Genomic DNA, 24,295 nt, shown 5'->3' with positions numbered 1-24,295 from the left:
CTGGTTAAAGGGACACTTCAGGGATGCAACACTACTTAGCATTGGCTCGCAAAACTACCTCTAACTTCCTTCATACTGGGCACAGAGACATGCAGTTTTTATTCACAAGTTCATGTGACTCAGGGGAAGTAGATAAATGGCCTCATTGCCAAAATCGCGAAGTATCCCTTTTAATGATAAGACAACCCCTATAATGGTGCACTTGACTGTGGTGCTGTGATGCTATGAAACAGCCAGCAGGGTGTACTAGAGGCTATGGTATTTTATTTCTTTCACGATTAACCTTAGCCTGCCTTGCCAAATTCTGCTAATAAGATCATCTTCAACATGATAATTTTTACATTTTGATATTGTATCAATTGATATACAATTGGGGGCATTATGAGCACAATGTCAAGTGTTAAGATAGGCAAAATGAAGGGTTATAAATCGAATACCAAAAATGTTAGAACAGTTTATTTACACATTGACCTGTTGTATGGTTTGCATCAACTGCAGAACAAATCGACGTCTTCAAAAATCAGTTGAAAGAGTGATTAGTCTTACATATTCACATTTCCACTGAACTGTTTGTTGATATAAAGGCCTTTTTCTTGCAACAGTAAATATATTAAACAAGTAACACATTTCTCTATGACCTTGCTTCAAATGATTTACCATTATTTCAATAGGTAATCAATACATAATGTAATAACTTTACAGTGGCCTAAAAAATGTACTATTGGCAATCAATTGAGTGTCCTTCACAATAGTGTAATTTTGCAGAGCGATTTGACAGACATAAGTTCAACCTGGGTCAGCCCCAATTAATGCCCATCAAGATAGGACAGTCATTAAACAAAAAACTGTCTCATTAGACCTCTATATTGAGTTTGAGGTATTTCAATTGAATTATCTTCTACTTTTTTCTTCAGTAAAGGAAGTTTCAAGTTGAGATGGGGACAGCTATCTGTATGGCCTCTTTAGCGGGCTTGGTACACAGCCACCGCCTCACCCACCTTGGAATGCAGATCTCTGGGGACTCATGTGGAGCAGCTCGTAGTTGTCTAACTCCAGAAGCATGCCTGTCATCTTCCCAGCCAGACTGAGGAGCGTGATCTGGGTGAGAGATGCTCACCTCGGGAAATGGGGAACAAAACAAACCATCACAAAGTACTTTACACTGGAGGATTGCAAAATTCCAGTATGAGGCTAATAAAGTGAACTGAACAGAAGGATGCCAAACTCACCAAGCATCTGCTTCTGTTCCTGAGGACAAGCAGTTGCCAGCATGGAGGCCATCAGAGGCTCCTGGCCATTGGACATGGACAGCAGGCTGCTGCAGGGGGGCCTATGGCAGGGCAATCATATGATACAATGGGTTCTGTACACTGCCTGGGCACCTGTAACGTTACTTGTATAATGCTGAGGACTAGATATTCACGATTAAAGATGTGATTATAGCCAGTTATATCACTAATGCATTTTTCCAACTACAGACTGTAAATGTTATGGGATCATTTAGGTAATGAGGGGCTGCATCACCAGATATACGCACCCCTCTGTTGAGACAAAGCCGAAGCCCTTGCTGCGGCCACCCTCTGTCATCATCACCATTGCACTCGTGATCGTTCCAAAACGGGGAAAACTCCTTGCGAAGACGCTCATCATCCCAGTGATCGTCCTGCTTTATCTGCTCAAACTTGTGTATCGGCTCTGTCTGGCGCTCTCCTTTCTTCTGGGCGGCCCACACTGACCCGTCTTCCATCCAGCTCCTCCCCATTCATTTTAGCCACAGCCTGAAGAGGTCAGATACACTCCATTGAGACACTGGACTCACAGATACTGAAATCTATTCCATATCTAGACAGTGACAATAATGTATGGCATTACTCACCTTCTGTGATGATCATTGGATCATCTGATTAATTTTGCATCAATGCAATTTCATCTTTATTGACTAGCTTAGTATCAGTCTCAATTGCGCTGCCCGTGCATTCACAGATGCCATAATGGGAGATACAACGTTGCGATCTCAATACACCTTTATGCGACAACAATGGGTTTGGGTTTTTTGGGACATCAAATCATTCAACGGAAGGTGGATGTGGATGTGCTCCGGAATAGAGAGGAATATAATAATTCTGAAGGAGTATGGAAAGAACCAAAATGTACAAATGCAATAGACAGTCAAATCAAAGTTGTGGTAGGCCTACATCCACAATGCTTTATCACTGAAAGGGTATCAAGGCCGCACAAAAATGTCTTGATACTGCATTGACACTAACCTGTAAGTTGATTGCTGTTTTCAGTTTTTGCAGTCTTAACTTGTTAACGACATTAGAGTGTTAATGACGCTCTTCAGCTTTCATGAAAACACTGTTAAATTTCATGGGAGGACTGTTATAGTCAAGAGAGTGGGAATGACAGCAATTATAAACAATCATTAAACAGCAGCAAACATTTCCCTCTAATCTTATCAATCTATATTTCGACAAAGGATGTTGAATTACCATCACTCCATTTTGTTTGATGTTATTTTGTTTTCATATGCACTAATATGACCGATACTTACAGTTTTAGCAGCCTTTTAAGCATTCTAGTACAGTTAAATAGTTAACACACACACACGGACGCAGTGGTCTAAGGCACTGCATCTCAGTGCTAGAGGCGTCACTACAGTCCCTGGCTCGAATCCAGGCTGTGATTGGGCGACCCACAATTGGCCCTGCGCGGTCCGAGTCCCTGGTCTTTGTGGTTGAATCTGTGTTTGAAAATCACTGCTTGACGGATGGGTCTAACAGATAAAGTGCCTTCGGAAAGTATTCAGACCCCTTGACTTTTTCCCAAAAAATATACGTTACAGCCATATTATAAAATGGATTAAAAAATAAATAAATAGAAATAACTCTATTTGACGTGTCAAATAACACGACATCTGCTATAGCAAGGTGTCATCATCGAAAATAACCCTAATTTATAAAACAGCTCTTATTTGATTAATGGTGGTCGGACCCATCTATGTGACGCTAGTCATAATAAAGATTAGCCACAATAGTGGACTTTGCGGTTAGCCTTCAAAATAAAAGTATGGCATAATTATACAATTTGTATTAATTTGCATTACTGTCAATTACATAATTTTTAGTTTGAAGGCAAACTGCAAGTTCCACTATATTGCCTAATCCTTAATGTGGCTAGCTTCACAACGCTAGCCTCACTAGCCAAATGAAGCTAGCTGGCTGCTTATAACGTTAGCTTTGAGCAACAGGGCAATTGCTATTTATTTTCACGAACTGAAGTTCAATTTCAATAGGCGAACAACAAGTGGCAATCTAGCTAATACTAACAAGGACTCCTAAATCATTGCTAAGAATAATGAAAATGACTGCAGGTTCTACTGGTCATTGTCTTCAGGCTGGTTGTGTTGGTGCTAGCTAGGTACCAAGCTGAAGCTAGCTACCCCAGAAGTTGCGGTCGAACAAATTATGCTTTATTACCAACATGGTATTGTAAACACATTGTTCGTGGCTGGTGTTTGCTTGTTTGCAGAGACCCAAACGGCGTTCCATAGTATGTATGTCGTGAAGCTAATAGCAGTGACGCTATTACTGCGTAACTCCGGTAGGGCAACATCTAAAAAATAACACACTTGGTAGTGTGTACCGGTGCTCGACCAGTCGGCGAAAGCCAACATCACCCACGACAGAGAACAGTTGATTGTCAAGGGCAATGAATTCCATTATCTTGGCTGTAATGGATTTCGCCTTTGAGTTGTCTCGCTGAAATTTTGTTACTCTTTCAAATGACTGCTCAATCCACACTGCAGACATTGTGGGCTAGTTTAGGAATGCTGTTGTACGTATAAGTGCAACATTTTACGTGATGTTATTACGTCATGTATCCACGTTCTATAGGTATGCACGTCAGCTTTGACACCGGTTTTGTACATCGGGGCGTTAAACTGTTAAACTAGACATTGGCCGATACCGATGTTGCCATTTTTAGCTAATATCAGCGGATTCCGATATGTTCACCGATATATTGTGCATCCCTATTTGATAGAGTACCCTTTATTGAAGAAAACGTGATTCATCTTGCACTCGAGATTATCGCCACAATACAGAAAACATTGTCCATTGAGAAGTGATAGTAATCTCTGTACAATCAATCGGCCCTTGTGAAATTTCTGGAGACATCGTTTGACAAAGTTAAGGCACTATTTTGTTTACTTAGCAGTCTGTGGAAACAAAGCAATAAACATTGTGGATCCAACCAGGTTTGAGTGATGCTGATTGGTTTATATATCGACTTTACTTTTGGTGGCTGCTGTTTGAAAGAGATGTTGCCTCTCGCGAGTACATTTTTTAAAGAGTGTAGGTTACCATGAATGGCTTTTGCACAATGTTGATGGCTGTTACATATGGGCACTTGTTCATCCTGCTTAAACCTCATGGTTACTATGTTTAGTACCTAATAGTGTCCCTTGAAGCAGAATTTTCATTACTTTTAAATAACATGAAATTCTTGTGAAATGTTTGTTGTAAATCTTGTATAGTATTTGTGTCTTTTCGTGTGAATGTTGCTGTTAGTGCTTTCAGAAAGTATTCACAAACCTTGATTATTTTCACATTTTGTTGTGTTACAGCCTGAATTTAAAATGGATAAAATTGCGATTTTGTGTCACTGGCTTATACACAATACCCCATAAAATGTCAAAGTGGAATTATGTTTTTACTAATTATTTAAAAATGAAAAGCTGAAATGTCTTGAGTCAATTAGTATTCAACCCCTTTGTTATGGCAAGCCTAAATACGCTCAGGGGTAAAAATGTGGGTAACAATTTACATAATAAGTTGTAGGGACTAACAATATTGTGTAATATGATTTTTGAATGACTACCTCATCTCTGTACCCCACACCTACATGTACAGTGCCTTCGGAAAGTATTCAGTCCCCTTGACTTTTTCCACATTTTGTTACATTACAGCCTTATTCTAAAATGAAAATAGTTTTTTTCCCACTCAATCTACAAACAATACTCCCTAATGATAAAGCAAAACAGGGTTTTAGAAATGTTTGCTAATTCAAAATAAAACCTGAACTATCACATAAGTATTCAGACCCTTTATTCAGTACTTTGTGGAAGCACCTTTGGCAGCGACTACAGCCTCGAGTCTTCTTGGGTATGACTCTACAAGCTTGGCACACCTGTATTCGGGGAGTTTCTCCCATTCTTCTCTGCAGATCCTCTCAAGCTCCGTCAGGTTGGATGGGGAGCGTTGCTGCACAACTAGTTTCAGGTCTCTCCAGAGAAGTTTGAAGTTTGGTTCAAGTCCAGGTTCTGGCTGGGTCACTCAAGGACATTCAGAGACTTGTCCCGAAGGCACCCCTGCGTTGTCTTGGCTGTGTGCTTAGGTTCGTTGTCCTGTTGGTAGGTGAACCTTCGACCCAGTCTGAGGTCCTGAGCGCTCTGGAGCAGGTTTTCATCAAGGATCTCTGTACTTTGCTCCGTTCATCTTTGCCTCGATCCTGACTTGTCTCCCAGTCACTGCCGCTGAAAAACATCCCCATAGCCTGATGCTGCCCAGGTTTCTCCAGACACTTGACACTCAGGCCAAGGAGTTCAGGCGTGTGCGCTAGTGTATTGGAGGATGCATGACTTTCAACCTTCGTCTCTCCGTACAGGAGTTGTAGCGATGAGACAAGATAGTAGCTACTAAACAATTGGATACCACAAAATTGGGGAGAAAACGGGGTAAAATTCAAAAAATAATTGGGGTAATCTAGTTCATGATTATATAATTGATTAAGTGGCCCTTTCCCTGTAGAATGTTGACAGCAGTATAGATCCCATTGTATTGCTAAGATGCTCAAACTTAACTTAATAGCTATACTCACCGACACAGGACAAACTTTAAACCTCATGCTGGCCTTGACCAAACCGGTGAATTGCCCCAATAGCTGCACTTCTCCACATGGCCAGACTTATAGTGGTCTTCTCCCTTTTAATGCTCATCCTTGAAAAATGCCATAAAGTCTGAAATAGATATCAAAGTAGACATGAAGTGATAAGAAAAAAATGTAATTGAACTACTGCTCTGCTAACTGACTAGCTAAAGTGTAGTCAGTGGCTAGCTAAGACAGAAAGGGGATGGAAGAAGTTCCAACACTATTCAATTCATTTCAATACAACACATGGATTCATCAGGGATTGGGCAAAGGTCTTTAATCACGCTGGTGAACGGTAAATTTGTCAGCTAGAGATGAAAGGCAGAAGCTTCCTGCAGGAAATTGTAGTCTTGCTGAGGTCTTCTCTGTTCCTAATTAGCATTTCACATTTTTTTAAGTAAGTTGAGGTGAATATATTGATAAACCCCACCTTGTCCGAGAGAGAATTACACGTTTATCAAAACATCATGACACATACTGAGTTTGAAGTGTTTGTAAAATTCAGAGCTGGTGTAAGGAGGGCAAGGAGGCCTACAAACCTGGCTCCGTTACACCACCTCTGTCAAGAGGAATGGGCCAAAATTCACCCAACTTATTGTGGGAAGCTTGTGGAAGGCTACCCGAAACGTTTGACCCAAGTTAAACAATTTAAAGGCAATGCTACCAAATACTAATTGAGTGTATGTAAACTTATGACTTACTGGGAATGTGATGAAATAAATAAAAGCTGAAATCATTCTCTCCACTATTATTCTGACATTTCACATTCTTAAAATGAAGTGGTGATCCTAACTGACCAAGCACTATTGAGCACATCTGCAGCAATTACGGAATATGAAACATGGGTTATACATATTCATAAGTTATCAGTCTTTTCTTGCAGTTTTTTTTCCTCTAGTAAAACAAGTTGTTTTTGTTCAACCAATGCTTCAATAAAATACATATAGGCCTATGTGTTTTTCTTGCTGTGTTTTCATCCAGTACAACTGTTAAGGAGTGTACGTTAGCATACAAAAACTGTCCTCATTCTTCAGCTCCAAAGATGTCCAGCTCCAGTTATGATATTGGCAAATAATGTTTGTGGTTTCTGAAAGTACAGAATAAAGAGTAATTAATAGTCAGTAGAATAAAACATCAGGATATAACAATAATACAATATTACAAAGAAGTGACATAACACTGCTATAAAAATAATAATTTTCATTGACAAAATCACACATGAGTTATATAACAGTAAGAAACAGTAACTGTTGTGCTCCACAAGGGGGCAGGGCAGAACAGAGCTATGCTAAACAGGCCAAATGAAAACAAACCATGGTCCTAAGGACAGGGTAGCTTCAAAAGACAACAAGCTAATACTTCTCTGATGCAGTTAGCATTGTTTTACAGATCTAATAGAAGAATGTAGCTAGCTACATAAGCACGATTGAGTGTAACACCATAAAGGTTATGAAATTAGTAACGTTACCTTGCGTGTCCGCGGTTATAAGGAATACAGACAAATATATTATGCACCATACAGTGAGCTACAGTAGAAACGACATAAAGACATACAGAAACAATTATAACATAATAAGGCACTTACTTTGATTGAACCTCATGCATGTCCAAAGTTATTATCATGTAGTAATGAAAACAACAATGAAGTGGAAGTGGGCACCAGCCCGGAAAATGTGAAAAACTTTGTGCAGGTCCTGTTCTAACTGGAGATGCGCAAATGTCTGCATACTTGATCTGCGGAAACAATGGGGAAGTGTTTGGGAAAGTTTGTAATGGCCAAAAAATGTATTGTCCGCAAAAGTCAAATGGCTTACTTTTATGTGAATTAATGAGGCAGAACACACCTCAATTCAAACTGTTCTTAGAAAATAAAACTTGTAAGAAAATAATTTGAAATAGACAAGTTAAAAAAACAGCCTATAAATAAAAGCAGGCAGCGTGCCTTAAAAAAATTGCATAAAAAACTCACGCTGGGGTGACCGAGATATGAGGTTAAGAAAATGACTGTAAAAACGGTGAAATCCCCGTGGATTGATGAGGTATTGAAAAATGTTAATGTTTATGGGGATGAGGAAAAGCAATGGTAATAAGTCTGGCTGCAAACGTACTGCAAATTGAGAAATAATGTGACTAAACTGAATAAAAAGAAGAAGAAACTACACTATGAAGCAAAGATAAATGACAAAGAATGTTAGTAAAATGCTTTGGAGGACCTTCAATTATTTTTTTTCCCACAAAAAGGTCAACTCAGCCCCATCATTCATTGAATCATTGAATTCATTACAAAACCTACTGATATTGCCAAATGTTGAATTCCGTGAGTGTGGAAGAGGTGAAAAAAATATTGTTCTCTATCAACAATCACAAGCCAGCGGTATCTGACAACTTGGATGAAAAATTGCTGAGAATAATAGCTGACAATATTGCCACTTTATTTGCCATATCTTCAATTTAAGCATACTAGAAAGTGTGTGGATATTGTGGGTTACTGTGTATAAATAAAGCTGGACAAAGTCCAATTTGATGGGTTTTCATTCCAGGCTGTAAAGCAACAAAAGGTGAACATTTTGAAATGAGGTGGTGACTTTCTATACCCACTGTAGTGCATGTCCTTGCAACACTTATACAGGTAGTTTGCTTACCATGTAGGAGTGGACAAAATGGCTGAGGTCTCCAGCTACCTTGGAGAACTCAGCCTTTAAAAGGCCAAAGTATGCCATGTCCAGTGGCTGCAGGACATGGATGCAGTTTGGTGGAAGACAAAGAAGTATAACCCCTTCCCTTAGTACCACCGCGAACACCTCCGAGTCCATGTTGCTCTCTCGTTATTTCCAGTGCCTTCATTATCTCAGCCAATCATGACTAAAGGGAAGGTTCCTTGCTTTTTCTGTAACTAAACCAACTAGGCTCGTACTTTAACAATTTTATTTGTATGTACAGATGGCATACAAGTTTGTTATTAAGGCACATGAAAGTTAACATGTTCCAGAAGGCATTTCTGCCCAAAATAACGCATTTTGATTTAAAAAAAAGTTTACGTTCAAATAGGTTTCCTGTGAAGTAGTGACGCACGACATACACCTTGTTTCCTGAAATGAATCACATACAGTATGTGCAGCCATCTGTAACTCTGATCGTTTAACCACAGATAGAACAATGAGGCAGATATTTATTTCACTGTCACGTTAAAGCCTTATTCAAAATATTTTTAATCTACAAACTTGATTGGAGTCCACCTGTTCATTGGACATGATTTAGAAAGGCACACACCTGTCTATATAAGGTTGCACAGTTGACAGTGCATATCTGTGCAAAAACCAAGCTATGAGGTCGAAGGAATTGCCTATAGAGCTCCGAGACAGGTTTGTGTCGAGGTACAGATCTGGGGAATGGTACTTAAAAATGTCTGCAGCATTGAAGATCCCCAATAATACAATGGCCTCCATCATTCTTAAATGAAATAATTTTGGAACCACAAAGACTCTTCCTAGAGCTCGCCGCCCGGCCAAACTGAGCGAACGGGGAGAAGGGCCTTGGTCAGGGAGAACTCTGCCAGAGCTCCAGAATTCCTCTGTGGAGATGGGAGAACTTTCCAGAAGGACAACCATCTGCAGCACTCCACCAATCAGGTCTATATGGTAGAGTGGCCAGACGGAAGCCACTCCTCAGTAAAAGGCATATGACAGCCCGCTTGGAGTTTGCCAAAAGGCACCAAAAGGACTCAGACAACGAGAAACACGTGATGTTGTACCCACAGCGACTATTAAAACCTTCCACAACCAGAAACCACGGATTGATGGCAGCAGTCGTGCAAAATTGAAAGCGCGAACCACTGCTTTTAATCAGAACAAGGCGTCCGGAAACATGACCGAATACAAACAGTGTTGCTCTTCCCTCCGCAAGGCAATCAAACAAACTAAGCGTCAGTATAGAGACAAAGTAGGGTCACAATTCAACGGCTCAGACACGAGAGGTATGTGGCAGGGTCTACAGTCAATCACAGATTACAAAAAGAAAACCAGCCCACAAAGTCTTGCTCCCAGACAGACTAAACATCTTCTTTGCTCACTTTGAGGACAATACAGTGCCACTGACACGGCCCGCTACCAAAACCTGCGGGCTTCCCTTCACTGCAGCCAACGTGAGTAAAATATTTAAACGTGTTAACCCTCGCAAGGCTGCCGGCCCAGACGGCATCCCTATCCGCGTCCTCAGAGCATGCGCAGACCAGCTGGCTGGTGTGTTTACGGACATATTCAATCAATCCTTATCCCAGTCTGCTGTTCCCACATGCTTCAAGAGGGCCACCATTGTTCCTGTTCCCAAGAAAGCTAAGGTAACTGAGTTAAATGACTTCCGTCATCATGAAGTGCTTTAATAGACTAGTCAAGGACCATATCACCTCCACCCTACCTGACACCCTAGACCCACTCCAATTTGCTTACCGCCCCAATAGGTCCACAGACGACGCAATCGCAATCACACCGCTCACTGCCGTAACCCATCTGGACCAGAGGAATACCTATGTAAGAATGCAGTTCATCGACTACAGCTCAGGATTTAACACCATAGTACCCTCCAAACTCGTCATTAAGCTCGAGACCCTGGGTCTCGACCCCGCCCTGTGCAACTGGGTCCTGGACTTCCTGACGGGCCGCCCCAGGTGGTGAGGGTAGGAAACAACATCTCCACCCCGCTGATCCTCAACACTGGGGCCCACACAAGGGTGCATTCTCAGCCCTCTCCTGTACTCCCTGTTCACCCTTTACTGCGTGGCCATGCACGTTTCCAACTCAATCATCAAGTTTGCAGACGACACTACAGTGGTAGGCTTGATTACCAACAACGATGAGACGGCCTACAGAGATGAGGTGAGGGCCCTCGGAGTGTGGTGTCAGGAAAATAACCTCACACTCAATGTCAACAAAACAAAGGAGATGATCGTGGACTTCAGGAAACAGCAGAGGGAGCAGCCCCCTTTCCACATCGACGGGACAGTAGTGGAGAAGGTGGAAAGTTTTAAGTTCCTCGGCATACACATCACGGACAAACTGAAATTGTCCACCCACACAGACAGCGTGGTGAAGAAGGCAACAGCGCCTCTTCAACATCAGGAGGCTGAAGAAATTAGGCTTGTCACCGAAAACACTCACAAACTTTTACAGATGCACAATCGAGAGCATCCTGTCAGGCTGTATCACCACCTGGTACGGTAACTGCTCCGCCCACAAACGTAAGGCTCTCCAGAGGGTAGTGAGGTCTGCACAACGCATCACCGGGGGCAAACTACCTGCCCTCCAGGACACCTACAGCACCCGATGTCACAGGAAGGCCAAAAAGATCATCAAGGACAACAATCACCCGAGCCACTGCCTGGTCACCCCGCTATCATCCAGAAGGCGAGGTCAGTACAGGTGCATCAAAGCGGGGACCGAGAGACTGATAAACATCAGATTGTTAAACAGCCATCACTAACATTGAGTTGCTGCTGCCAACATACTGACTCATCTCTAGCCACTTCATCAATAAAAATTGGATGTAATAAATGCATCACTAGCCACTTTAAACAATGCCACTTTACATAATGTTTACATACCCTACATTACTCATCTCATATGAAAATACTGTACTCTATACCATCTACTGCATCTTGCCTATGCTGTTCGGCCATCGCTCATCCATATATTTTATGTACATATTCTTATTCATTGCTTTACACTTGTGTGTATAAGGTAGTAGTTGTGGAATTGTTAGATTACTTGTTGGCCTTTCTGGCGCAGGCGTTCCGCTAGCGACCCACCTCGACAACATCCGGTGAAATTGCAGAGCCCCAAATTCAAAATACAGAAATAGTCATAATAATCATTCAAAAAAAATACAAGTGTTATACATCGGCTTAAAGATTAACTTCTTGTTAATCCAGACGCTTTGTCAGATTTCAAAAAGGCAGCGAAAGCATACATTGCAATTATCTGAGGACAGCGTCCCGCTTACAAAAGCATATGAACATTTTACAACATAGTAAAGGAATTACAAAAGTCAGAAATAGCGATAAAATTAATCACTTACCTCTGAAGATCTTCATATGGTTGCAGTCACAAGAGACCCAGCTACACAATAAATGTTTGTTTTGTTCGATAAAGTCCCTCTTTATATCCCAAAAACTCAGTAATCCACATGCTCAAAGGCAATCAAAACATGCAGACAAATACATCCTAATAGTACCGGTAAAGTTTGTCAAAACATGTCAAACGATGTTTATAATTAATCCGCAGGTTGTCAATTGTCTAAATAATCGATAATATTTCAACCAGACAATAGCGTATTCAATAGAAAGGAAAACCAACAAAGTGCGCGCAATCGGTCGCTCGATCAAACCAGCTCTGCATTCTTCCTCAGTCCACTGACAGAAGGTCTCATTCTTCTTCATTTTTCAGAAAACAAGCCTGAAACAGTGTCTAAAGACTGTTGACATCTAGTGGAAGCCATAGGAACTCTATAGGTATTCAATTGAAAATACCCAAATAAAAAAAATCCTACTTCCTGGATGGATTGCCTCAGGTTTTCGCCTGCCATATCAGTTCTGTTATACTCACATACATTATTTTAACAGTTTTGGAAACTTTGGAGTGTTTTCTATCCAAATATTCAAATTATATGCATATCCTAGTAACAGGCAGTTTACTTTGGGCACGCTTCTCATCCAGACGTCAAAATACTGCCCCCAAGCCATAAGAAGTTAGATATTACTGCATGGTCGGAACCTAGAAGCACAAGCATTTCACTACACTTGCATTAACATCTGCTAACCATGTGTATGTGAGAAATAAAATTTGATTTGATTTCACATCTGAAGGAAACCTTGCACCATTCCTAAGTTGAAGCAGGGTGGTGGCAGCATCACGCTGCGGGGATGTTTTTCAGCTGCAAGGGGGAAGATGAATGGATCAAAGTACAGAGATATGTATGTAGTTGGTTTTGTAGTACTGTCCTTGAGTTGTTCTTGTCTAATTATGTTCTGTGTTATGTATTATTCTCTACTTTTGCAACAGCTAATGGGGATCTTAATAAAATATCAAATACCAAATCTTTGATGAAAACCTGCTCCAGAGTGCTCAGGACCTCAGACTGGGGTGAAGGTTCACCTTCCAACAGGACAACGACTCTAAGCACACAGCCAAGACAATGCAGAAGTGGCTTCAGGGCAAGTCTCTGAATGTCCTAGAGTGGCCCAGCCAGAGCCCGGGCTTGAACCCGATCGAACATCTCTGGAGGACCTGAAAATAGCTGTGTAGCGACACGCCCCATCAACCTGACAGAGTTTGAGAGGATCTGCAGAGAAGAATGGGGGAAACTCCCCAAATACAAGTGTTGTAGCGTCATACCCAAAAAGAGCTGAGGCTGTAATCACTGCCAAAGCTGCTTCAACAAAGAACTGAGTAAAGGGTCTGAATACTTATGTTTTTGCTTTGTGATTATGGGGTATTGTGTGTAGGTTGATAAGGGCAAAAAAAAATTGAATCCATTTTAGAATAAGGCTGTATTGTAACAAAATGTGGAAAAAGTCAATGGGTCTGAATACTTTCCGAATGCACTGTATAAATGTGAAGCCAATATGATAGTGAGAGGAATCCCACTGGCGGGCAGTGGGAGAAGATGGAAGGAGGGATTTTGTCTGATATTCTGAAAATGTTCTTATCGATGAAACATTTGATCTCAATACAGTTTTCTGTTTCCAAAACTAGAATATGTTAAAAACAGAGTGGACTCATTTGAGGATACTTTACCCTTTGCAAAAGTTTTTTTTAAATGTCATTGTTTAGAAGGTGCTCAAAGGCAAATTGTCACGTTCGTTCGTAGAAACGGACCAAGGGTTATGTTGAGTTCCACATATTTATTAAAGAAGTGAAACTTAGCAAAGACAAAAAAACGAATAAACAAATAAACTAACAACGAACCGTGACTACAGAGAATGTTAACGTGCAATAACTCAAAACAATATCCCATAACTCACAGGTGGAAAAAATGCTACTTAAGTATGATCCCCAATTAGAGACAATGATAGCCAGCTGCCTCTAATTGGGGATCATACCAAAACACCAACATAGAAAAAACAAACTAGAACCCCACATAGAAAATATAAACTAGACTAAACCCCTAGTCACGCCCTAACCTACTCTACCATAGAATATAAAGGCTTTCTATGGTCAGGACGTGACACGAATTGAGTTATTGTACACGCTCACATCACAGAGTAGGCGTTCCCTATAGGCGTTCCCTAACGGAAATATGCAGATGCATACCTAGAACACACTACTAGGACCTTGTGCTTGGCTCTGCCCACCTCCTTGCTTGTTCTGCCCACTATGACTAATTTGTTCCCATTGGAAACGACAGGCTGTGGTCTATCTCGGTTGAGTTATAAAAAAAACTATTTGGTATAACTGTGTTATTCTCACTTACAAATGTAGTTCCTGTGTCAAACAATGTTCTTGCATTAGAAAATGGGGCATCATTTCTCTTGTGTTTCTCCGTTTGTGCATGATAAATTTATTTCACATTTCCGATTTACAATACCTACAGTAAGCTTTTCTGTCATCTCCTGGGATGCTCTTAATCCATTATATCCCATTCTCTTTCCCAGTCTTTGCAATATTTTGGCCCATATTTTCCCCATTTACCTGGCATACTGACAATAGAATCGTGTATAGCCAGTAAACTAGCGTGTTAAATCGGTTTGTTCCTCTGTCCTCATCTCTGCGCGTTGCTACATACACAGAGAGAAAGCAAGTTGTTTGATCCTTTCTCCCTCTGAAACTGTTGGATGATTATTTCTCAGTTTCTGTCCTTTGCTGTGTTGGCTATAATGATCGGTAGGACTGGGGGCGGCTATAATGATCGGTAGGACTGGGGGCGGTCAGGATACAAAGAAAATAAGAATTTTGAGGGATAAGTATGTAGTTAGCTAGCTAGTGCTTCTGTTCATTGTTGAATCTCACATCACTTGCCATTATTTGTGCGCCTGCTGCTCTCCTCTCACTGATGTGACTGAGCTGAGCTACCTGCTGCAGCAGAAAAGCCTCTCTGAGGCAACAGACACACACACCCCTCCAGCCCGCCCTTCTATTTCAATGACTGTATGAAGCTCCTTCCCAGTCACCACTCACTCACTCAGCATCAGCAGCCTGCAGTTGTGGAAAAAGTACCCAATTTTCATGCTTGAGTAAAAGTAAAGATACTTTAAAAGAAAAAAACTTAAGTAAAAGTGACTTTCACTTTAACTTGAGTAAAATGCTACTTGAGTAAAATTCTAAAAGTATTTGGTTTTAAATGTACTTAAGTATCAAACGTAAAAGTATAAATAATTTAAAATGTATTGTATTAAGCAAACCAGACAACACGATTTTCTTGTTTTTTAAGTTTACGGATAGCCATGGACACAGTTCAACACTCAAAATTTGCAAATTAAGCATTTGTGTTTAGTGACTCTTCCAGATCAGAGGCAGTAGGGATGACCAGGGATGTTCTCTTGATAAGTGCGTGAATTAGATAATTTTCCTGTCCTACTAAGCATTCAAAATGTAAAGAGTACTTTTGCTTGTCATTCCACAAGTTACCACCAGCTAAATCTATGACGTTAAAATGCCTATTTACTCTGTTCCATCTGACTGCGCAATCCACTGTCTCATCAGCCCGGCCAGTCAATTTATAAACTAAAAGCATTAATTAATTTTCAACAGCGGAGATTTGTGTATCCCTTGCTCTGTCTCTCCGACATTTGCAACATTGTTTCAGTATTCAAATTCGATCTCCCGCTGTCCCATATGAACAATTTGGGACAAGACAGACAAGCAGGCAGTGTTTCTCAGCCAGTCGAAATCATGAATCAGCTGGCATAATTTTTAGCAGCTAATTTATAGTCTTTCCAGCTTCCGTTTGAAGTCATTGTTTTACTGTAGCTGTGTCGCTGGCAAGCTCCTCTGGACAACAGACGAGTGAGAACATTTTCTTTGCCAGGCAAAATCACACCTCATTAGCTCCTTGTTATTTATGTATCCAAATAAATGTCACTAGAAAACAGCTTAAATGAATGCAAATGCAGCTACTTTGCTGTTATACTGGTGTCACGTCCTGACCATAGAAAGCCTGTATTTTCTATGGTAGAGTAGGTCAGGGTGTGACTAGGGGTTTTAGTCTAGTTTATTATTTCTATGTGGGGTTCTAGGTTTAATTTTCTATGTTTGGGTTGGATAGATACAATCAATGGAGCGTAAGTACTTCCACATGGAGGATATCTCCTCCATCTACACGTAGAGAGACTTGGTATTGTTCAAGCTCTGAGCGAGAAGATGACGGGATCCGTGAAATAAAGGCTCTGCCAACATGCAATTGCAATCATCGATAAGATGCATTTTCCGTGTTTCAAAGATAACAAAGCCCTTTAGTGTCAATCAAGATGTTAATCACTGATGACCATTGCAATTGATCTTGACTTACAAAATATAAATGAAAATCAAAATTGAATGATGCTTATGTTTTTAGAGTTATAACACACAAGTAAAAAAGCAAAAATTCAATGTCATAATACTGTTTTTACGAGCAAAGGCAGTCATCTTCACCGCAACAGAGCATAGAAACACTTATTTTCCAATTTAAAAGCGATATCAATATTTGACTGAGATGTTACAAGTAAACATTTTATAGCTGCAGATAATGTGTGATAATGTGTATAATGTGTGTGTTAGGGAGAGTTTTGGGTCTTAACTGTGCTTTCAACAGGGAATGTTTCATATGCTTCTGTTTGTGTTGGCGAACAAATGGGATACATTACATTTCTTTACAACCCTGCTGAGCTCTTTGCAATCAACCATGACATAATTCTCAATTATATGACATATTGTTGACGGGTTCAAATGTCACAGTTCAAATAAAGATCTATCATGTGCACTTAGCACAATGGCATCTACATCAGCACAATGGCGTAAGAGGCCTAGTAATTAAGTTCCATACATTAGTACAGCTGGCATGAACATGAGTTCACATTTATGTTTTTGCTTTTAATTCAAATCAATGACAATATTAACAATACAAAAGTGATAACATGGCTGTCAAATGTTACATTAAAATAATGCAAGGGCTGCTTCACGGTCACACTGCAATTAAAACTTCTTAAGGCTAGGGGGCAGTATTCGGAAGTTTGGATGACTGATGTGCCCAAAGTAAACTGCCTGCTACTCAGGACCCGAAGCTAGGATATGCATATGCATGGTAGTATTGGATAGAAAACACTCTAAAGTTTCTAAAACCGTTCAAATAATATCTGTGAGTATAACAGAACTAATTTAGCAGGGGAAATCCCGATGACAATCCATCCAGGAATTTTTGTTGTTGAGGTCATTGGATTTTCCAATGCTTTTCTATGGGAAAGGCTAATTATTAGGACCCAGATTGCAGTTTCTATGGCTTCCAGTTCCTATGGCTTTAACAGTCTTTAGAAATTGTTCAATGTTTTTTTTTTTTTAATGAGGAAGTATTCGTATTCTTTCTAAGTGTCATTCAGGTGGACTCCAGTGTTTTGGTGCGTGTGAATGAGAATGCGTTCCTCGTTGTTTTTCTCCGGTATTGAAAACAGTTTATTAAGTCTTAAATTTGATTGATTATTTACATATTATGGTACCTGAGGTTGGATTAGAAACGTTGTTTGAAATGTTTGGACCAAGTTTACAGGTAACTTATTAGATCCTTTGTAGGCATGTTGGGCGAGTTGGAACAGGTGTATTTCTGAATCAAACGCAACAAATAAACAGACATTTTTAGGAAATAAAGGACTTTATCAAACAAAACAACCATTCATTGTGTAACTGTGACCTTTGGGATTGCAAAAAGATTAAGATCTTCAAAAGGTAAGCAATTTATTTTATCGCTATTTCTGACTTTTGTGATGCATCTGTCCTCAGATAATCGCATGGTGTGCTTTCGCCGTAAAGCCTTTTTGAAATCTGACAAAGCGGCTGTATTAACAAGAGGTTAAGCTTTTAAATGATGTAAGACACTTGTATCTTCATGAGTGTTTTAATATTACGAATTTTGTATTTTTGAATTTCTCACTCTGCAATTTACCGAATGTTGTCAAATCAATCCCGGTAACGAGATTCTAGCCGTAATGGTTTTAAGAGTTGAAGAGTTATGGGGCTAATTAATGTTGCACAAAATATGGAAAAACTGGCACAACATAGACACTCCCTGCAAGAAAGTAATGTGTTTCAACTGTAACTCAATGCGAAAATGTACCTCACCCTAGTTGTAAAACAAAGCTTTGGCCTTTTACTGTATCAGATACTAAGTACTGTAGTGGCAAATCGGTTCAAATATGACACAACCAAGAACTTTGTGAAAATCAATATAGACTTTTAATACAACAGTATCATAAGCCGGAGCGGTCCGCGGAACACACACACTTTTTCAGAGCCCTCGCTCTGAGTTATACACCTACCATATAAGTCCCTCCCATATGCAAATTAAGTTACATCCCAATCCGTGCTTCCTGCTTGTTCAGCCCAATAACGCCCCCATCTGCTTTCCATTAGATCCTAATGGTGACAAGACCCTTGCTTTGACCCTTCACTCAGCTTAATGCGTTCTCCTGTTTGTGTGTTATCTAGGGTCAGCAGACTATGTGTCTCTTCTGTTTTTAGCATGCTCAGCTATACTAAAAATACTATACATTCCCCTTTCCTGTGGCCTGTGTTCATACCCTGTAATTAACTCCATGTGTCCCTTTTGGTGTCTTTCATCTCCTTTAGCTTTAGGGTGCCTAGCTGTTCTGGTCGCCTTCTCTTCATATGGTTGTCTAAGATCAAACAGACTTGTCTCCTGTGATGTGATTGATGTCTGTAATCCATCAATTGGTCCTTTGGCTGAACCCCCCGTCCTTAGATAACCTCTGATCTTTGTATGTCCAGCTGCCCTAGGTATTGCCCTCTCCCATGGCCCCACTCTGGCTTCCTGTCCTATACAATAGACAATGTACCTTACCAGAATGGCAAATGCATCCCTCTTTTATATAGGACAGTATATTTATCCATATATGTACCTAATTTCTCCCACATAACCCCCCTCTGGTGCTTTAATAAGCACCAAAAACTTAAAAAGGACATATATGGAACATAATATCAACAGTCGATTATCAAAAAAAATATTTTTAAATAAAAAATAAAAAATAATAAAAAATAAAACTTCCTAATCACCTACACCAAACATCTCTAGTATTTCATAAGAGTAAAATATCTAGTTCGGTATAGAAACAAAAAATAATACATTATCTTTTGTTAAAGCATGAGCATGTAAATACATAACCTTGTCTGAGGTTCTCAGCTACGCGAAAAAGAAAAATATATATAATAAAGCAATGACTCAAATAATAAATTGAATATGAGAAAACACTAGGCCTCCATGCAGTTACAAAATAAAATTGACACATCATTCTACATTTAAGCTTTCCACATGATTCTCCCTCTCAGACACCTCTCCAACAACCGTGATACCATCAATACCAACTTCTGTTAGAAGATTAAGGACATGGTCCGTAGACACTTGTAACTGGGATATCCCACTGTTACCTACATGTTTTTAAATATAACCTAGCATTTTAGAAGGCAAAACTAACTTTTAATTAAAAGAAACCAGTTATATTCATTGATATACCTATAAAAACATTTGATAAAACATACTAAAACACAAGGCCGTGAGCAAAAGTAGACCTTACATAACACCTCTTGTACTTACTACGGAAATGACCCTTTTTGTGGATATGCATCAGTTGACTTTCTTATGAATTTGGAATGACAGCATAACTGTCCATTTTCATCAGTATAGTGGCCTGGCCTACCCGGCACAGGATCAACTATCACCGGAGTGTCAGCTCTACTTACAAACATCTGTTTAACCGTTGTCTGGATCACAAGTGATTTCACCCAGGGTAAAACACAACAAAATACAATACCCAGAGCCAATAACCCCCCTTCCAGCATAAAGGCCGTCCTAGCAAACATGGCTCCCTATTTCCCCAATGCTAAGTCCAACCAATCCCAAACATGAGAGTCCACCCCAGCATTTTTCTTAACCTCTTTTCTTAACCCTTTAAGTTTAGCCATAGCGACAGCAAGGGATCCATTAGGCGCAGTGTTATTGGGAATAAAGGTGCAACAATCATCCCCGAACATAACAAACTCCACCCTTCTCTGCAAAAAGCCAATTGAGAGCCTGTCTATTTTGGCAAGACATTTTACTGGTATCCTGTACCTGTTCCCCCAACGCCGTTAAAGCCGAGTCAGTATAGTTAATGAATCTCTGTTGGTTATAGTATATGTAATTAATCCACTCCACAAGTTCTTATTTGATGTTATCCACAAAAATTAAGATTCAAATCCAGATTTAACTTCATCTCTTGCCTTGAACTCCCGAGGTACCCCTCTAGGCTGTCCAATTGCATCAAAGTATACCTCAGTGTCTTTCTCATACGCCCTCTTAACTCTAGAGTTAACATAACCATTATTAAATCACCCCATGATGACTACCTGTTGAATTGCTCTAACTAAGGTACAAAGACCCGTCCATCCATCTGGCAGTACATTCAACAGTTTGTCATTCCCACACATCCAGAAACTATCCGCAATACTTCTGTCTAATTGAGGTCCATTTAATTCAGTTTTAATGTCATAGGCAGCACAATCCTTGTCTCCTAATCCAATCTCGTTTAACATGGTTCTGCCTCTAGTGCTCCCTCGAGCAATCCTACATTCTATGTCACACAAGGGAATGTAGTATTTTCTCTGAATATTGAACATTTTACATTTAACGCATTCTTCAAATTATGCAGGTTCAGGTACTATCAAAAGATCAGACAAAGGTGATTTTCTACACAAAATACAATTGTCCCTCCTATGTTTATTTCTGCTGTATACTTAGCCTAATCGTACCACTCATTCTTCACTATTCATTTCATGTGGTGTCCTTGAGTGGTTCAGAGTCTGGTATGTCTGTGTCTGTCATCTTTGCAATGTTCTTATCTTGAGGTAGGTCATTAAAGTTAGTCAAAAAGTTCAAAATGTCAGTAAAGAACCCTCCTGGTTCTGATGCTTTCTAGCTACCGCAGGCTCTTCCTGTTTAGGTATTGGCGTAAGACCAATTCTGAATGACTGAGGAACTACTCCCTTCAGCCAATCTTGTTCTCATTATTTCACCTATTAATTCTTCACCTTCAACTGGTTCAATCTGATTCATGGTGAGCACCCACTCGTCTACTTCTTTGGTTAACGTCAGGTCACATCCTTTTGAGTCCCAAATGACTTCTCTCTTCGTTCGATGATATGTCCATCCACCGAATGCAATCTCCGGTAAGGGTTTGATCCTTTTGTCTTCTCTTCTTCTGTTTCAGTTATATGTTGAGGTGGGACAGAGATTCTAACCTTGTCAGTCTTTTTAGATTGTTTGACTGGTTCCTCTCTTCTCTTCCTGTTTCCACCCTACATCTTGCTTGTGCGTGAGTCTGTTGTTGCTATACTAGCGTTCACTGTTACTTCTGTTATGTCAATATCATTGTTCTTCTGTGGCTCTAACTTCAAGTGTCTGTTAAGGAGACCATTCAAGAGCTGAAAAGTCAATTTTGGGGAAATCCCCATTTTCTTCAGCTTGCTGGACTTTTCCTCCTCTTTGCGGGGTCTCTCCTTCTGTTCCTGTGAGGCCTCTCCTCCTCTGTCTTCCCCTGAGGCTCCCTCCTCAGGCCGGACTGTGCTTCCATCTGGAAGGTGACCATTTCAGGGAAGAGATGTTCACATTCTTTAGGCGATACCTCGGGGTCCCGCTGTAGAAGGCTTCCGTCAACAGAGTCTGCCCCAACAAGTATATCATCAGGAGTGGCAGACATGTTACCCCCTCCCACTTCTGGGCTTTCTGGCCATACTGGAGGAAACTTTGGTTGTTTGTCTCTTTTCTTTTCAGGCTCTTTTTCCCTGGTTCGTTCTTCTGAGTATGTTAGCCGATGCACTCGTTGTATCTGGTCTGCCATTTTCTTGATTCCTCCCCGGCGCTTTGATCGATTCCGCTGCTCCTGCTCCCTCCGGGGTCCCTTCTGGTGAATCAGCATCCTCTGTGTCCTCATCTCTGTATGGTTGTGTCCTTCTCTCCGTCGGGACTCGGGTGCAGTGGTTTAGATGATACCACGTCTTGCTTCCTTTCACTTGGACGGCCGTGTTTGTGGCTGTTGCCACCTCGTAGGGTCCTTCCCTCCTCGGCTGATCCCACTTCCTTCGGAACACTCAAACGTAGACTCGATCTCCTGGTATCACTGGGAGAGATCCTTCTGGTCCCCTTGGATCATCAGATGTGGAACCTCTCATCCTGGTTCAGATTTCTGCCTTCTTTCTATGGGGCATTCATACTTAGAGACTTATGGCCTCTGTTCTATGATTACACCATACATTCTCTTACTTCCATCACTCATCACACAAACTGACATTCCAGCTGAAGCTGGAGAACCCTTCTCCATCTGGTTTCCTAAACATAAGACTTGGAAAACAAAGGACAAAACATAACAGTATTGACAATGTTATATGTTATGCATGACTGTATTCATGAATACTGAAATCTGAGACCATGACAATTCCCACTCTCTCTTCACCTGACTATGCCTCCAGGATACTTTTCTGCTGGACTCCACAAAAATGGAGGCCCTAATTGGCTTCCTCGTGCTTTCATCCAGTCTTCCCCTTTCGGCCGCAGGTTCTGAGAGGTGTTCCCAAACCATGTCATTTTTTACTTAGTTCCCCATCTGCTCTGTTTCAACTGATAAACATGTGCATAACCTTAATCAACATTATTCCTTCTTAAAGTAATTCAACACGGAATGAGCTTCCACATTGAGCCTTCAACATGTGGTTTAGAGTACAACTACCCTAACATATATCCTTATTCACATGATACATTATCAAATAAAACAAATAACCCCCAAACTCAACCCAGTATGTCTACAGTAGAATCTAGTCTCTCTCTCTCTCTTTTGTTTTGTTTCACGTCCTCTGTCATGGTGTTTTCAAGCTCACCCATTATTCAGCTGGACCTTACTTCTTGTGAAACTTATGCACCCATCATAGAGAGACATGACAATCTTTACCACTGCAGGTGCTGTAAGAAGTATATCCCCAGCCCGGTGTATCTTGATGTACACTCAGTTTCCAGAATTCAGCCCATGCCCTTCCATCTGGCGTCTTTTCCTGGGAACATACATACTAACTCATGGGTTATTTCCTGACAAAAGACTTTCTTCTTAGAGCAAGATCACTAAATCTTAATTTTTAAATAACAGCCCTATGTAAACATTCTGTCTTAAATACCTGGCCTCTTGCCACAAAAATATTCATAATGATAGCCAAATTATGGTCCCTACCGTAACTGCTGCAAGAATAACATGTAATCAGTCAAGTGTCTTCCAGTTGAAAGAATATCCAATCCTAACAAAACTAAATCCTAAGCTTCTTAAACTTTTGCTCTAGTGTTCAAAATGCCACTACTTATCACTTTTACCATAATCTAGGTATGTGTAATGTTCTATTTACTTTTAGAATTGTCCCTATATTTTTACAAAACCAACTGTCCTTCCTTTTCTGTGAATTATCTTGTCTATCAATATACACTGTTTCTAGAAATAACACCCCCCTCTTGTTACCATAACCTTCATATATGAGCCCCCAATGTAGTTACAGTTTTTCTAACCCATAACACATAAGTCACTACTCCTAATTTCCTTCCATAGTTTGATACATACTTAAACATTCTCAAATCATTTTTAGTCAATATATATCAGTCCCTCCTCAGGAAAAATATACACTCTTATTTTCCTCAAAACAAAAATAAATTGACCAAACAAGAAAAATGGTAAAGTAAATTATAATAACTGCATATTTGCAATAAATTACCACTATTTGTAATGTCTTCTTCATCCTTGGGTGTTATCACACAACAGACTATACTTTTTATTCAATTACTTATGTCATTCCAATGTATCACTCCAATTACTATGATATTGTAAAATAAAAGAAACAAAAACCTTTAATTTAATATTCTGTAAATTCTGTCAATCACCCTGTCTCAGGATTAGTTTCCAGAGCTTCCCTAGGCCTAATAAATTTAAACAGTCCTATAACCAAAACATAACTAAATGTTGTTTATAAATTTCACACCCACTTGGTGTTATGATAGTCTCTCCCAAGCATGAATGCATTCTGACATTACATTTCCATGATAACTCCCTTATTCTACTGGCGATCTCTCAGATGAGTTACAGATTATGTAGTTATCATCATAACCC

The 24,295-nt window shown here is 40.2% G+C and overlaps 4 long non-coding RNA genes across 4 annotated transcripts; all 4 read right to left on the bottom strand.

Annotated features, from left to right (window-relative positions):
- Nucleotides 1-434: 434 nt before the first annotated feature.
- LOC149975877 (uncharacterized) lies at nt 435-4,348 on the bottom strand. The gene is made up of 2 exons (XR_016487841.1): nt 1,538-4,348; nt 435-1,330 (listed from the first exon to the last, which is right to left on the bottom strand). It is a non-coding gene; the product is annotated as an uncharacterized LOC149975877 (long non-coding RNA).
- Nucleotides 4,349-5,091: 743 nt separating this feature from the next.
- LOC149975876 (uncharacterized) lies at nt 5,092-6,019 on the bottom strand. The gene is made up of 2 exons (XR_016487842.1): nt 5,881-6,019; nt 5,092-5,698 (listed from the first exon to the last, which is right to left on the bottom strand). It is a non-coding gene; the product is annotated as an uncharacterized LOC149975876 (long non-coding RNA).
- Nucleotides 6,020-6,191: 172 nt separating this feature from the next.
- Nucleotides 6,192-12,336, bottom strand: LOC110493856 (uncharacterized). The gene is made up of 3 exons (XR_002469197.3): nt 12,001-12,336; nt 7,517-7,665; nt 6,192-7,018 (listed from the first exon to the last, which is right to left on the bottom strand). It is a non-coding gene; the product is annotated as an uncharacterized LOC110493856 (long non-coding RNA).
- Nucleotides 12,337-18,318: 5,982 nt separating this feature from the next.
- Nucleotides 18,319-23,991, bottom strand: LOC110494027 (uncharacterized). Its single transcript, XR_016487840.1, has 3 exons — nt 23,102-23,991; nt 22,610-22,773; nt 18,319-22,497 (listed from the first exon to the last, which is right to left on the bottom strand). It is a non-coding gene; the product is annotated as an uncharacterized LOC110494027 (long non-coding RNA).
- Nucleotides 23,992-24,295: the final 304 nt, after the last annotated feature.

This window comes from Oncorhynchus mykiss, chromosome 17 (assembly GCF_057628025.1).
Source record: "Oncorhynchus mykiss isolate SJ-2025 chromosome 17, ASM5762802v1, whole genome shotgun sequence".
NCBI classification, from domain to species: domain Eukaryota; kingdom Metazoa; phylum Chordata; class Actinopteri; order Salmoniformes; family Salmonidae; genus Oncorhynchus; species Oncorhynchus mykiss.
The sequence above is the reverse complement of the archived record's forward strand: the minus strand, read 5'-3'. Positions and strand labels throughout refer to the sequence as shown.